Here is a 16,140-nt window from a genome sequence, read left to right on the forward strand (position 1 = left end):
ACAAAGTTTGTGGGATGCAGAGGAGGGAATTATAAGAGAGGGTGACTAAGGAAGATTGATGCAAGGTCATGAAGAACCTTGTTTGGATTTAGATTTTTATTTTGGTAAGCAAAGGGGATTCATCAGAGGCTATTAAAGTTATTAAAATAGAAAATATTAGATTTATGTTTCAGAAAGACCACTTTGATGCAACAAGGGGCCAGAAAAGAGGGCAGAAACAGAGAAGTGGGGAATCAGGTAGGCAATGATGACAGCTCTGGACAACACAGCAGCAGCAGGGTTAGAAGACAGGCCCAGGTTGGGCAGAGTCAGGAAGTAGCATCAATAGTACTTGGTAGCAGAATGGATTTGGGAGTTGAAATAGAAGAAATAATTAAGAATAGCTGGGTGCAATGGCTCATGCCTGTAATCCCATGGAGGCTGAGGCAGGAGGATCCCAATTTCAAAGACTGCTTTGGCAATTTAGCAAGATCCTGTATCAAGATCAAATAATAAAAAGAACTGGGGATATAGCACATTATTAAACTCCCCTGGGTTCAGAAACTGGTACAAAAAAAAAAAAAAAAAGAAAAAGAAAGAAAAGGAGATGAAAAGGAGGAAAAAGAGGAAGAAGAGGAGAATGGGGGAAAGGAAAAGGAGAAGGACTTCAGAGTTGCTTTTACTTTGGGAGCTGGAAGTTTGGGTGTGAGTGATGGGGATGAGGGGAAGAGGTTTAGAAGGAGCAGAGAGAATTTAAATTTCAGGCATAGTCACCGGTCAGCTGGTAGAAGAGAGAATGGGTGGAAGATGTAAATTTGGGAGGGGTCATTATTTAGGAGTTAAAAGACAGCCCTAGAAATAAATAAAATTAGCTCTGTTAGAGCTTCTGGTTTGAGAGGAGAAAGTTTGTTCTGGGCAAACTGCCCCTTAGTACTTTCTCCAGGCTCCCCACCAAGGGGATGCTCGCTTGAAGGCTAGGGGAACAAAGTGCTTCCCCTAGAGTAGTGTGCTCTTCTCTCTTACTCTTTCTCCTACTGCTTTACTCTTTTGTAATTTAAAAAAAATTTAATTAGTTATATATGACAACAGAATGCATCACAATTCCTATTACATATGTAGAGCACAATTTTTCATATCTCTGGTTGTACCCAAAGTAGAGTCACTTCCTTCGTGTCTTCACACATGTACTTAGGGTAATGATGACCATTGAATTCCACCATCTTTCCTACTCCTATGCCCCCTTTCTTCCCCTCCCTCCCCTGTTCCCCTTGCTTTACTCTTTTTTTAAAAAAATAATTTTGGCAATGAATTTTGGGTTTCTTCCATATCCTTTAAAAAACTATATCATGGTACTTGTATTGCTAGTTCAAAACTAACAGGTGTTGAAACCTGAGCTATGAGTCATTTCACTTTGAACATTGAATTTCTTTTTCTCCCTGAATGCAGTTCAGACTCACTCTCCTGCTCTTGAAACTTGCTTTGAATTAGCCAGTCCCCCAGAGTTCAGGTCTCGTTTGTGTAAGAGAGTTACACAGCCTGTACCTGGGTTCCAGCTACTAGAAGTCTATTCAGCAACTGTGGAGTCTTTGCCTAATGTCTGTATCATCGTTTGGGAGGGAATCTAAGTATAATAATCTCTGAGTAAGAAGAGCCAGAAAGAGCCAGGCATACTTCTTTTCTAATTCCCAGATTCCCTAAACCTTTCTGTTAGGAAAATAGTTCTTTAGGGAACTCAGCATTTGTATTCAGACAACCATGAAGGCCATTAGTCCTGGGACTGAACAACCCACCAAATCCAGGTATTGGGGAATTTTGCTATCTAAGGTCATTGGCCCACAGAAAATAAGTAATAAGGGTCCAAAGTTCTATCAGATGTGAAAGAAAGTGAAAAATTAAAAAAAAATATGAACTAAAAGAATAAAAGAAGGAGGAGGCGAAAGGTGCTGAGCCATTTTTTCAAACCACTATCGTGAAGGAATCACCTGCCACCTGCTATGTATTTTACATGATCTCACTCTGCCCTTAGAGCTCCATGAGGTATCCTTCTACCCATTTTACAGAAGAGGCTGAAGTTGAGAGATATTAAATTATCCAAATCAAATACATGATGGCCTGAGATTCAAACCCTGACAGTGTTCTCAAACCCCAACTATGATCTCACAAGCAAGGTAAGAAGTTGGCAAAAAGAAAGATATAAAAATAGATAGGAAGGAATGAGCAACATTGCTAACTGTAGCTCCAGCTGCAGGGCTTTCAACAATATTCTTCCTGCCTGCCTGCTGCCAGAATCTTTCCTTTACACTGCCCAAGAAGTGCCACCAATCTTCTCTTAACTATTTAGGCTACTACCATTTACCTTTGCCCATGATCTCCGGCCACCCCCTGCTTTTTTTTTTTTTTTTTTTAAGATTCAACTATGTTTTATTTATCCCTTGATTCCTTTTACAATATTTTGCAGAGACAGTCATACCCACGTTCACGGCATTTCGGAGGGGTTAGCAAATGAGGAAAACCTACTAAATTCTACCAATCTGAGAACTTGAGGGAGATCAACTGCCATGATCTCCTCTTTGAGCCTGCTGCTTCGGAGGGTTGTGCGCATGTCTGAAAGAGAATTCCTCTGGCAAGAGCCAGGGCATGCATCTTGTCACAGGAGCACAGAGTCCTGCTGTTTGCACAGCTGTATTTGTTGCTCTTAATGGTAGAGAAGGGAGGCTCACAAGACACTTGGTTTTAGAAAACTTTTCATGGTCCAGCTAGAAGAAATTAAACAAAGGGCCAGAGGTTTCCCACTGCTTTTTCTAGAGGCCAAGATGCTTGCATTTTGGAATTCTCTCTCTTGTCAGTGAAAAAAGCATTATGGCAATTACTATGTAAATGTTACCATTTATTTTTGAGATTTGCCGGAGGGAAGTTTCTTCCTAAAGAAATTATTTTTCCCTCTTTCTTAAAAATATTTAAGTTCTCTTTCTAAATGGAGTATTTGTGACTTTTCTTTGACCAGAACTGGTTCATTGTATTCAGTGATCACATCGCTCACCAATGCTGAATCATCTGGTTCCTTCTGCCGCCCCGCAACAACCCCGGGTCTGTTTTTCAATTTAAAGCAACTGTTCATGGAAATACTGCCATAAAGGAAAATACTGTGAGTCAATACACTTTGGGCCAAGTCCAACCCTCAGATAATGAAGTCAGTAGTACTGGTGCAAGAAGGAATTTGCCCCGTGATAGTAATAAATCTGTTATTTGTCAGTCATAAACATAAATGGCTAAATGTATTCCAAGGTCCTGCTTAAAATGAATTAAGTGGGTTTCCCTGTGCATCCATAACTAATATGGTGACTATTCATAAAACTGCTTTTATTTAGATATTAATTACAAGTGAGTAGGCTATATTTGAAAACCGTAATAGGGAAGAGAGATTTATTTGTAGTAAATACAGGGCCTTATCAGCCTTGCCTTGTGCTGCTTAAGCATTTATATTTTCAGGGAAGTGGTATTACCTTTCCTTAGGTAACTCAAGGGACAGGCTGAGTGATTAATAGTGAAAACATTGGACCACATAATAAACGGATGTTAATATAGCAATGTCTAGAAAATTGTTGGTAGGCTCATGAGATGTTATGGAAAAGGTGCTTTCAAGGTAGGTACCCTGTTCATGTGTTGACGACTCCAAACTAAATGGATCCCAAATCAGATTCTGTGAAGTATAAAGTACATTAAAAATTATATTTGGGCCAGAAGTCCCTTCTCCTTTCTAAGGAATTACAATTTTGATCAAATCAATGCTGAACAACATTACTTTTCCTTCCTAGCTATGGTGTGTCTAGAAATGGTTTGTGACAGAAAGTCTTTTTATAGCTTTGCTTTCAACATGCATTTACGTTTTAATGATACATTCTCTGCCTGTAAAACTGTAATTGTAGCACACAGAAAATCAACACATTTTAAGCTTTCTGAGTATATTTAAGCTGTCAACAGTGTGCTATCTGACATACAACATTACTCTGCTTCCGCCTTTAATGGCTAGGTTGTTTTCTAAAGACAGTCTAATGACACAAGGCTCCTAAATCCTGTTGGACCATTTGAACTAAGAATGACCTGGGTGGACAGGGATGCTTTGGCCATCTGTCATTGATAGCTGTATTGATCTGGAGATGGTGGCTGAGGGTACTGTGTACTGAGGGTCAGGCAGTTTGCTGAGGTGTTGATAACCATCACTGATACCTTTGTGATGGGCTTGATTTCTCATTGTGTCTTCCCCAGCCGTGGAACCCTTGGGCAGTAAGTAACCTGGTTTAAAAAGTATACTTCTAGGTCAAAAGGGTACATCAGTTCTCATACATTCTGAGCATGGCTAAGGAAACTATATTAAAAAAGGGAGCTTCTTATAGAGTTTTGATTTTGAAAATTTTCAAGCATACAGGAATTAATCAATTGTTATTATTTTTATCATCTATCTTTATGAATCATTTCAAAGTTGCAATATGATTGTTTACCCCTAAATATTCTAGCAAATATCTTCTAAAATCAGGCATATTTTCCTACTGATGCATAATGCCATTGTAACACTTGAAAAATTAACAATAATTCCAAATGTCATCTACTAACCTATCTATACAAAATTTCCTTGACTGTTCCCCAAATTCTTAGTGTTTTTTTTTCAAACAAGGATCTATTCATGGTTAATGTTTTACATCTGATTGTGTCTTTTAAGTCAAAAGGAACCCCTTTTTAGTGTTCAAGTAGCATGGCGAAAGAAAAGTGAGAAAACTGATTTCAGATTCTATTACAGGTAGGAATTAAAGTTTTTTTTCATATACCTGCTATATCCCTGAATGTCTAAAGTAATTCATATTCTAGCTGATGAAATTGTCACCAAGTTTAATTGTTGGAGTAGGGCCTTTATGACCATTCTTAGGAGAGAAGAATTTTCTTTTTTGTATAAGTCTCTTTTAATCTCTGTATTGTGACAAGAAGTTAAATGCTCAAAAGACTGCCTTCAATAGATATTTTCATATTAGGAAGTAGGGAAAATTGGAGGGTTACATCAACGCAATAAATACATTATGGATCTTATGAAGTCATAGTTGTAAATGATCCATGATCTCAAAACTAGTATTCAGTTCTGCAAGTTAGTCAGTATGGTTTGGTGGTACATACAGTAGCAGTGGGCTCTTTTGGATTAATACAGAAAGCAAATGATAATAATACAGAATAGCAGAATTAGAACATGTGGTAATAAATATGAATGAGATGAAATGTATTTTCCATAAATGAGGATGACCCTCCTCTTTTTTTTTTCACATCTCCTGTAGTCCATAAAAATGCTTCTCAGTAGGTAACATTCCATGCTATTGTCTTATCTACTAGTCTAGTAAAGGGCCATGTGTTTACATAGTGGACACTCTGTAAATGTTAATTGTTGATGATATACAAGCTACTTTTCACCTTTTTTTTTTTTTTTTTTTGAATGGGGAGATGCTGGGAATAGAATCCAGGACCTCCCCCATGCTATCTATGCACTCTGCCTCTGAGCTACACCCGTAGCCTCTTTCACACTTTTCAGTTAACTCTAGATGACAAAATAAGGAAATGGGGTTGAAAAATCATACAAGAGATAAGGGACATATACACCAAAGGGATCAAGAAAGATAACTTCTCAGTGATACAGAAATCCACATTGGAATTTGAAAATTGTTAAGTGTATTGACTTATTAATATAATGTACTCAGCATGCATTTGTTAAGAATTTTCTAAAATTCTTGGGACTGCATAGAGGAATTATATTAAAAACCTTTTTGTTATAGAAAAATTCAAATATGCATAAAAGTAGAGAAGAGTATAATGCATCCCTACATACTATTATTCAGTTTCATCAATCCCAACATTTTGCCAATCTTGTTTCATCCATTCTTCCCAGGAAGAGGTGATAGAGGAATATTTTTAAAGCAAATCTCAGATGACCCTTCTGTCTCAGCCTCCTGATTGCACCACCATGCTCAACTGAAAAAACTGCCCCCTAGGGCAACTGATTATTGATGGGCCAAGCAATGTACAAGTGAATTCACACTAATCAGAATGGTAGAACATACATATACCCACCCACCCCCACATACGAGCATACACATCTCAAACTATTAATGACCAGTAATTCTGTTTGCCTAGGAGAGTCAGAGAAGGCACTGTCACGGACCTAACATTTGAACTGAGGCTTCAAAAAAAATATTTTGCCAAGGATATATGGGGAAAGTGTTCTGGAGAGAGGAAACAGCATGTGCAGAGACATGGAGATGTATTTTGTTCAGAAATGAGGGAATCCTTAAGAACCTCAATTGGTTGAGATCACTGCTAGAGGCTGGGTCTGTCTTGGATGGAGTAGGCATGACTACCGCAAAGACTCCTCTTCCCACCACGTCTGTCTGCCTCACATTCTTTCCTCTTACACTTACTCTGTCCTCTCAATAGGGGAAGACAGGGGTCTTGTCAACTTACTAACTTAGCCTGTTGACATTCCTTCAACTCAATGTCACTAGGATTCTATTCGGATCCACCTTCACTGTCTCGTTTCTCTGGATTCAATCTGCAGCATTGGTTTTCGATATTATGACTAGGACATTGGAATAGTCTAAATAGAACTTTTAAAATAGTTCTTAACAATTTTTTAGGTAGAAATCCTCAAAAAAAATATGCCTGGTAAATAACAACACTTTTCCGTGTTGTACAATTTACCACCTGGTACCTAAGAGCACTGGAATCAGACAGATTTCAGTTTGAAACTGGCTGTGTCACTTAGTGGATCTGTGATCTTGTTTGGGAAACTTGTTTAAAGTCTCCTGAGTCTCTGTTTGGTAAGAAGAACTTTCAGTTTAGAGACTGGCATGTCGTAAATTCTCTCTCTCCTTCTCCTAGGAAAAAGTGGGACTTTTGGACTGTTCTGATCGAGCCCAAGTGAGTGACTAAAGAACAAGAAAAGCTGTACAGCGTGGTATTGGTTCGCACTTAGGCTGTTCAACAGGTGTTCTCGGAACCTGCTTTCCTGTATGTCTTCTGATTTTCAGCTGGTCTGTGAGCAGCTCAAGATTAGGGACCATTTTTAATTCAGCTTGTTTCTCTTTCTCTATGGTAGTTAGGACTACTAAACAAAGCAGGAACCCACATATGTGTTTCTTCTTTTTTTCTCTTTTGGTGGGGTGGGGGGTCCTGGGGATAAAACCTGGGGCTTCACTACATAATATTTTTAATTAGCTGATGCTCTGCATTTCACAGGGCATCCTGGATGTCACTGTGACCTTCTCTTATCTGCTGGAATAGTCCTGGTCCAACCTAATTCCATGGCATCGACTGCCTTGGAATTCAACTGTGCACAAGTCTTAGGGACTGGAGTATCACAGTTGTGTGTGTGTATGGTGTAGTGTACATTTATAAAGACATACACACATATTTAAAATTTCCTACATATGGGCCAGGCACAGTGGCACACACCTGTAATCCCAGTGGCTCAGGAGGCTGAGACAGGAGGATTGCGAGTTCAAAGACAGCTTCGACAAGGTCAAGGCGCTAAGCAACTCTGTGAGACCCTGTCTATAAAAAATAGTTCCGGGGATATGCCTCAGTGGTCAAGTGTCCCTGAGTTTAATCCCCAGTACCAAAAAAAATAAAAGATAAAAAAAAATCTTACATATATAGGGTGAGTTCAGAATTGGTGATACCTTAGGGAGAAAATACTGAAATGTTTGTCTTTTACCTAAACTATGGAACAGGACATTATATCAATTAAAATGATGGTCTTTTTTTTTTTTTCTGTTTAGTAAGATAACCAAAAGTTTCTTACTCCAATATTAAGTATTACACAAAAAAAAAACTTTCCTCAAATTAAATAATCTCCCTTATTTCTATAGGTTTTTAAAATATATATATATATATTTTAGTTTTAGGTGGGCACAATATCCTTATTTTACATTTATGTGGCTCGAGGATCGAATCCAGTGCCTTGTCCAGGCTAGGCAAGCACTCTACCACTGAGCCACAACCCCAGCCCTCTAAAGGGTTTTTAAATTTGCAAATCTAATTTCTATTACCTGCCATAGAAGCTAATAGGCATTAAATAAATACTGATGAATCAATGAATGAATTCCATTGATCCCTTAATGGACCTACAAAGTAAGTAGAACAGATATTAATATTGGAAGTCATTATTCCATTTCACATATGTGAAATTAGAGGTTCAGAGTTACACCTTGCTTAAACTCTTGCAGCAATAAATGGCACAGCCAGAATTCAGCTTAAGTCTTGGGATTTCCAAATCAATGCATTTTTTACCACTGCTTCTGATTATAGGAAAGACATGTTTTAAATTTCCAGTACTTGAAGAAGATTGTATTACTACAATTAGTTATCCACATGAGGGCTTGATGATGCTTCTAATTATGTTTATTTGTGTATATCCTCTGTATAGTAACCTTTAGAATAAATTTAGTCTTAACTGTGAAATACTTCATGACTCAAGAAATAGGGATGGAACATAGCTATTGATCAAATCCGATGCCTACAAAGCAATACATTCAGTATGTATTAAATCTGTTATCTAAGTATACATGCTATCTTCTTAGCTAACATCTGTCTCTTACACTTCACCAAAATTATCAGTGAAACTATGACTAATAAAATTGGTTTAGAACCAAAATTCAATAAAAACAAAGTTAATTATGTGTTCGTAAGAGAATAAGCATACAGTTAGATCAATATGCAAATTGTGACCTTCAATGGTCTTCTCTGTCTTCTTTTAAGCCGTTAGTCTTGCAAAGATTAACTTATTACCTAGAACTTCATTTTGTGAAGCCACTAGGACTTAGATTACTAGATTTTTAATTGTTTACGTATCAGTGATATTGTGGTGTGTGTGTGTGTGTGTGTGTGTGTGTGTGTACACATAAATTTCTTTCTTTGGTGGGGAGTCCTGTAGGAACATCAGAAACAGTAGAGGAGACAAATAAATATGTCTAACTTCAGTCAGCAAAAGGGCAGACCAATTTAGAAAATTAAGTTTACACCAACATTTTCTTAGTACCATGATTGGACACCATGTTTGATGCTGTGGGGGAATACAAATTAAGTAAGACATTTTCTGGCCCTTAAAGAGTTTGCAATCTAGTAGAAGAGATAGTCATGTTTATAAACGGAGTGTGTGTTTGTTTTCAAATAGTGACTCAGATGAAAAGAACAGAATGGAAAACAGATGGAGAGATGTACTGAATACTTGGGAAGGCTTCACTAAGGAGATAGCATTTGATCAGATCTTGAAGAATGTGTAGAATTTTTGCTGGAGGAAATGAGAAGGAAGGCTAGGTGGAGGAAATAACAAAAGCAAAGGCACAGAGGGCATCCTGCGACTGAGGATGAGTGGCACCCTCTATCATCCGATCTACTATCCAAACATATAAAAAAACAGACCCTAGCCTTGTACCTTAGTTTCATGACACTGAGCTAGTTAGCACAAGGTGTGCAAGATGGAGTCCTTAAAGTCATTCTTATGTTAAGAACAGCTGTTAATAACTTACTTAGACAAAGGAGTGACAGCAGACCACATAAATATTCCACTAAACTAAGCATATTACCCACTTACCCTCCCTTGGGAATCACAGAATGTGCTTCAGCACTCCTCCACGTGAGAGAAAGTGTGATGGAAGGAAAGTCCAAGTGGAAATAGACAAGGATCTTGATGGAGGGTAAGGATCTTACTTTTCAAATTTCACAAAAACATATCACCATGTAAACACATTGCTAGAGGCTGAAGCTTCATTAGTGTTTTGCTAAGTCAGCTAGTTCATGACCTTCCACCGACCTCCTTTCTATGAATTCATGAGTGCTTTTTTCCAGAGATGCTTTTTAAACACCTGTTAAGTGATGAGAGTAGAATCCCCAGATGTTTCTGAAGATCTTAGAGCACAATTTGTAATAAACAAAGACTTCAGAGGCCAAAGGTAATAATCAGGAATAAAGCAGGCAGTGAATATTCAGCTGGGTATTTGCACTTGGGCTACTGAAAGATTCAACTGGAGCAGGGTAGAAGATTGTTTACATTCTTATTAAGAGTGGACTGTGTAGGACAAAAAAAAAAAAAAAAAAAAAAAGAGGGAGACTGTTTCTTCTATTTCTATTGCTTTTTTTTTCCTTAGGCAGTCTGAAAAGAAAAAGCTTGTTTAATTCCCAGATAACTTGAAATTCTTTTTCTTGGCTCCTTTCCTTGGTTTAGTTTTCTCCATTATTTCCATTTTAAAAAAAGAAAATTTACATTTTCTAAGATTAATATTCTAAGGTCATTTTTCTTTCCATGCCAATTATGTAATCTGGAATAAAGAACTTCCGTCTTTAATGCTATCAACTAACTGAGACCCTTTGTGTGTGTAGAAATGTTGCATTTTCAAAGAAATAATTGTTTTTGTGGGCTTCCTGTTCACTGGACAAGACAGCTTACAGAGTCTTTCTTCACTTTCTGTCTGTAGCCATCAACAGGCTTATGTTTCCTGTGTAGACGTGAGCAATCTGGGACAGTTACATGGGGTCCTATTTTGGGTGGCAAAAAGAAACCGTAAAAAAAATTCTTTGATTACATAAACATTTAATGAGCACTTACTTGAGGCAGGTGCTATAATTAGTTTCTGTAAACATAAATATAAAGAAAACATAGTTCCTGCCATCAAGAAACTCAGAATTAGATTGAGAGTGTAGCTCAATGGTAGAACATGTGCTTAGCATGTGTGAGGCCCTGGGTTTAATCCCCAGCAACAAACCAACAAACCAACAAAACTCCTTAGAATCTAATAGAAAGATGGACACAGGAACCTAACATAAATCCTCTTGAGGACAGAAATACAAAGCATTTGGTCACTCTTACTAGCTTGGTAGACACAGGGAAGGTTTCACTGTGTCATCCAGGGCAAGTCTTGGGGGCCATGGGACTCTGAAACAAAAAACAGTAAGAAAGCCTTTTTGGCAGAAAAAATAACATGTGTTATATGTTAAGGCAATTTGGGGGCACAAAGTGCCCAAAATGTGAAAGATGTAGTTTGATAGGGGCATGTGATATTTTTGGGGGAATGGTTGGAGATGCAATTGGGAAGTTAGATAGAGACCACATTATAGCTAAGAAGGTTTGATATTATTCTGTATGAAATTATACAATGTAAAAGGCAGTGAAAATCTGAACTCAAAGATTATTTTTAAAGATTTCTTTATAGATGATCCATTTATAATAGAACTAAAATTTGGTCACTTAAACAATATAACCTGAATGATTCTTTTGGATTACAAATAAAACATTCTACTTCATGTTTACAGATTACCTGCAATTATTACAACTCTTATTAATTGTAGGCTTTATAGACCTTAGATACAAAACACAACATTCTCATGTCTTCCTCTAGGTTAGAGGAATAATTATAAGTATGGATTGTTACAGTAACAAAGAACCAGCTGGGGGTTTTAAAAAGGGGCAAGATTATTTTTAAAACAAAAATCCTTCCCTTTGTGACTTTATTCACATTCTCTATTACATCAGGTGCCATTTGACAGATATAGTGAAATTACACCTTAATTTAGATAAAGTAAAGGATACATTTTCCTTTAGATCATAGACGAATATTTACAAGGAGATAGGAATTACTAATCTGTGATTCACCAATCAGCTATTTTCCTCCCAGACCATACAGAGAACAAAGTAAGTAAAATACATCAAAAGTTTTTACTGACTGCTATAAGAGGTTATTAATTACCAGTAGGAGGGAAATAGACTAGCAGCCTTTCTGTAGTCATGAAAAATTTGTAGGCTGTAAAACAAAAATGTCATGACCTCCCTGTCCCCTCCTTTCCCCTCCCCTCTCCTCTTCTTTCTCTTCTCTCTCGTTCAGTTCTTAATATTGAACCCAAGACTTCACATGCTAGGCAAGCACTCTACCTCTAAGCATCATCCCCAGCCCTTCTTCTCTTATTAAAAAAAGTTGAGTAAACATTTATACTGAATCTCACATTATTCTAGACCTTTTGAAATAAATTGCAAGAATTATAGCAGACTCTTTATCACCACCTTCCTCTTCCTCCTCCTCTCCCTCTTTTTTGGTACTGGGGATTAAACCTCATGGTGCTTTACCACTGAGCTACATTCCCATCCCCTTTTATTTTTTATTTAGAGATAGAGCCTCAATAAGTTGCTGAGGCTGGCCTTGAACTTGCAATTCTCCTATCTCAGTTTCCCAAGGTGCTGGTATTATAGGCTTGTGCTGTTACACCTGGACCAAGAGTAGGTGTTTTATATAAATAAGACATTTATCATAAATGATATCATAGGGTACATATCATTCTGTAATTTGTTTTTAACTCAGCAATATGTCTCAGACAACTTTCTGTGCTTAAAAAAATCAGTCATTCTAAAATTGTAGTATGTATGTACCACAGTCCGTTCAGCCATCTTCCTATATTGAGTAACATTTTGGTCATTTCTAATAAGGAAATGGATTTTTAAAGGTTTAGAATGTGCGTAGGGTTGAAGTGAACTCATCTGTTATATTTAACTCATTTTTTTCTAATAAGGAGAGTGTGTTAATGTACTGTTTGTGCACTTAACACTTAAACAGTTTAATAAAACTTGTTTTGGGGTGACCATTTAACATTTGTACTCACTCCCATCACCTGTATGACATGCTAGTCTATCTGCTCTCTGTGATGTATATAGACTCTAGTCAACCAGTTTTTCCCTGGGCACTGGTGTCCATGGGGGCTGGAGCTGTCCTTTATTCCAGTCTGTTTGACTAAAGCTGCATTTTTTTTGCCTCCTTGCTGTTAGCCTCTGTTGTCACCAGTAAACAGAAGGAAAGGCATATATATATATATATATATATATATATATATATATATGCATATGATTATTTATTTATATATTTGTATATGATTATTTATTTTATATGTATATATAATTATTTGTCTATATAGTTATATTGGGCTGGGATGTGGCTCAATCGGTAGCGCGCTCGCCTTGCATGCGTGCAGCCCAGGTTCGATCCTCAGCACCACATACAAACAAAGATGTTGTGTCCGCCGAAAACTAAAATAAATAAATAAATACTTAAAAAATATATATAGTTATATATAATTATTTATACATTTATCAATTATAATTAATTAGTTAAAAATTTTTGTGGTACTGGGGATTAAACCCAGGAATTACATCCCCAGCTCTTTTTATTTTTTTTATTTTGAGGCAAGGTCTCGCTAAATTGTCAAGGCTGGCTTCAAACTTGCAATTCTCCTGCCTCAGCCTCCCAAGTCACCGAAATCACAGGCATGCGCCACTTTGCCCAGTGGGACATATTTTTAGTTCTCACTGTGGATTTTCTAAATAGTTAATCTCAGTTTAATGCTCTTATATAGTTATCTTATATTGAGCTAGTCCATCGTTTCTTGTTAAAGAAAAATTAAAGTAGCTCTTGTTTTACAAATTTCAGTTTTCAGCATAAATTTCATATTTGGTGGTTTTCATTTAGAAAAATTTGGCCTTTAAAGTACAGTATGAACTCTATTATTGGTAGAACAGTAAGGAAAGAACACTACCAACACTATAAACTCTAAATATAATCATCCCTTGGTATCCAAGGGGAATAGATTTTAAGACCCCTATAGATCCCAAAATCTGAGGATGTCCAAGTCTCTTGAATAAAATGGCATAGTATTTGCATATAATGGACATATACACTCCTTTATACTTTAAATAATCTGTAGATTACTTATAATACCAAATACAATGCAAATGCTGTGTAAATAGGTGATATACTGTATTGTTTAGGGAATAATGGTAATAAAAAAGTGTGTTTACATTCAGCATATTTTTTCCTGAATACTTTCAATTTGCAATTGGTTGAATACATGGATAGAGAAACTGTGGACATGGAGGGTCTACTGTAATAGAGTTGCAATTGCATCTTCTGGGAGTCTCTTTTCATACTGTATTTTTAGTCATTTATTTTCCTGTTAGGTAAAACAATGAAGAGATGAAAAATAGTCATTTCAAACAAATTTAACACGTAGAAACATTTCTGGACTTGTCTGAGAAAAATTTTCTTGTTCCAGAAAAATGTGGTAGGCCTACTATTCTTGTTAAAAAAGAAATAGCAGCTAGTTCCTTTAATCTCACTTCATTTAGTAAATTGAGGATAATTCATTAAAGTTGGAGTATATTTTCCAAGTAAAGATAAAATGATTGGCCTCTGTAAACAGAATTTTGGAACAAAATCATCTAAAAATTGTTTTCACAGTATTTCTAAGAACAAAAACCATAATAAATATTTTTATATTGAGGCAGACATTTAGCAGAAAAAAATTTAAACACTTCAGAGAATCATCTCATCTCTTTGCTGTCTTAAGAGTTGTTTTGGAAATGGTTAAGTGACCACACAGTGATGGAAAGTTGGCCTATAGTAAATCTGACAGTTTACTCCAGAGCTTTGCTTTCAAATGTGCTCTTTAAGAGCTGTGTTTGGTGTTTTTTTTCCCCATAGTAAGAGCAGATTGCAAAAGACTTTTGAGTCTTGAAAACTATCCCTTTCGGTTTAAGGTTGTGGGAATTTCCAGGGAATATGTTCATGACTTTCACATTTTTTTTTTAGCAGAATGAATTGTTTTCCTTAACTTCTCATGCTATATTTGTAAGAAAAGTAATAAGTAGATAGAAAGAAGGAAGGTACATGCAACAACTAACCTAGAAGAGAAATAACATGATCATTGAAATCTAAAAGGCAGGAAGGATTCGATCTTTGGGCTCACCTATAATTTGTGCACCATAAATGTAGAAGGAAGTCAGCAGGGACTTTTTAATGACAGTGCTGTCTATAACAGTATCATCAAGAAAGACATTGGCATAAATCATTGGCACTTTGCAAAGTGTCACTTCTGTCAACCTTCTAGTGATGTGATCTTTAGTCTTTCAAATCCATAGACTGGCATTTGGATCAGCTAAGCATCTCACATCCTGTCTTGCATATTAAAAGCCCTTTTAGCCAATATTGTAATGCTGAAGTAATGCATGTTTTAAACTATTTTTAAGCAACTGACCTAATAACTAAGCTTTGCTCCTGGTATAGCTTGCAGAATTTCCTGTTTGCAAACGCAAATGAGGCCATTATTCATTTTAGGAAGTTCCCCAGGGAAAATAAAAGATAAATGAAGCAGTGGTGATTTTTATATAATTTCAAAGGATTTTATTAGTAAAGCTTTTATTTGCAGTTCAAAGGCAGTTTTACTTTTAATTCAAGAAAACGTTTTTTTGTTAAAGTGATTGATTTTCAGATGGATGAATTTTACAAAAACAGATATAGATAGGTGTGATGGCACAGGCCTGTAATCCCAGAGATTCTGGAGGCTGAGACAGGAGGATCACAAATTCAAGGTCAGCCTCGGCAATCTAGTTCTGGAATTAAACTGAAAAAAAAATTATAGAGGCAGGCATATAGCTGATTTCATACCTCCTTATTATATTATCATCATTTTTTTTTTCTGATTATAATTCTTTGAGAAAACTTAATTTGGAGTAGTCAACCAGGTGGTTTGGAGTTACAACATTGTTGTTTAATTTCACTGTTTTAAAATTGAGACTCAGGGCTGGGGGATATAGCTCAGTTGGTAGAGTGCTTGCCTTGTATGCACAAGGCCATGGGTTCAATACCCAGCACCATATAAATAAATAAAATTAAATTAAGATTCATTTTTAGGACAATTTTGGGCTCATGGAATAATTAAGAGAAGTTACAGAGATTTCCCATACATCTCCTGCCTTCATATGTATTTATTTTCCCCTATTATCAACATCCCCCCAGCCCCAAATGGTAGATTTGCTACAATTGAGCATACATCGTTATTACCCAAAGTCCATAGTTTACATTAGGGTTTACTTTTTTTTAAAAATTTTCTTCCAGGACTGATGATTGAACCAAGGGCTCATGTATGCTAGGCAAGCAGTCTATTAAGGAGCTACACTCCCAACCTTTAGGGTTTACTCTTGATATACATTCTAGAGGTTTTATATTATATATGATAATATATATTATCATATGTATCTACCGTTATAGTATCATACAGAGTATTTTAACTGCCCTATAAATTCTCATGCTTTGC

This window comes from Spermophilus citellus, assembly GCF_964194105.1.
Source record: "Spermophilus citellus genome assembly, chromosome: 3".
Taxonomy (NCBI): domain Eukaryota; kingdom Metazoa; phylum Chordata; class Mammalia; order Rodentia; family Sciuridae; genus Spermophilus; species Spermophilus citellus.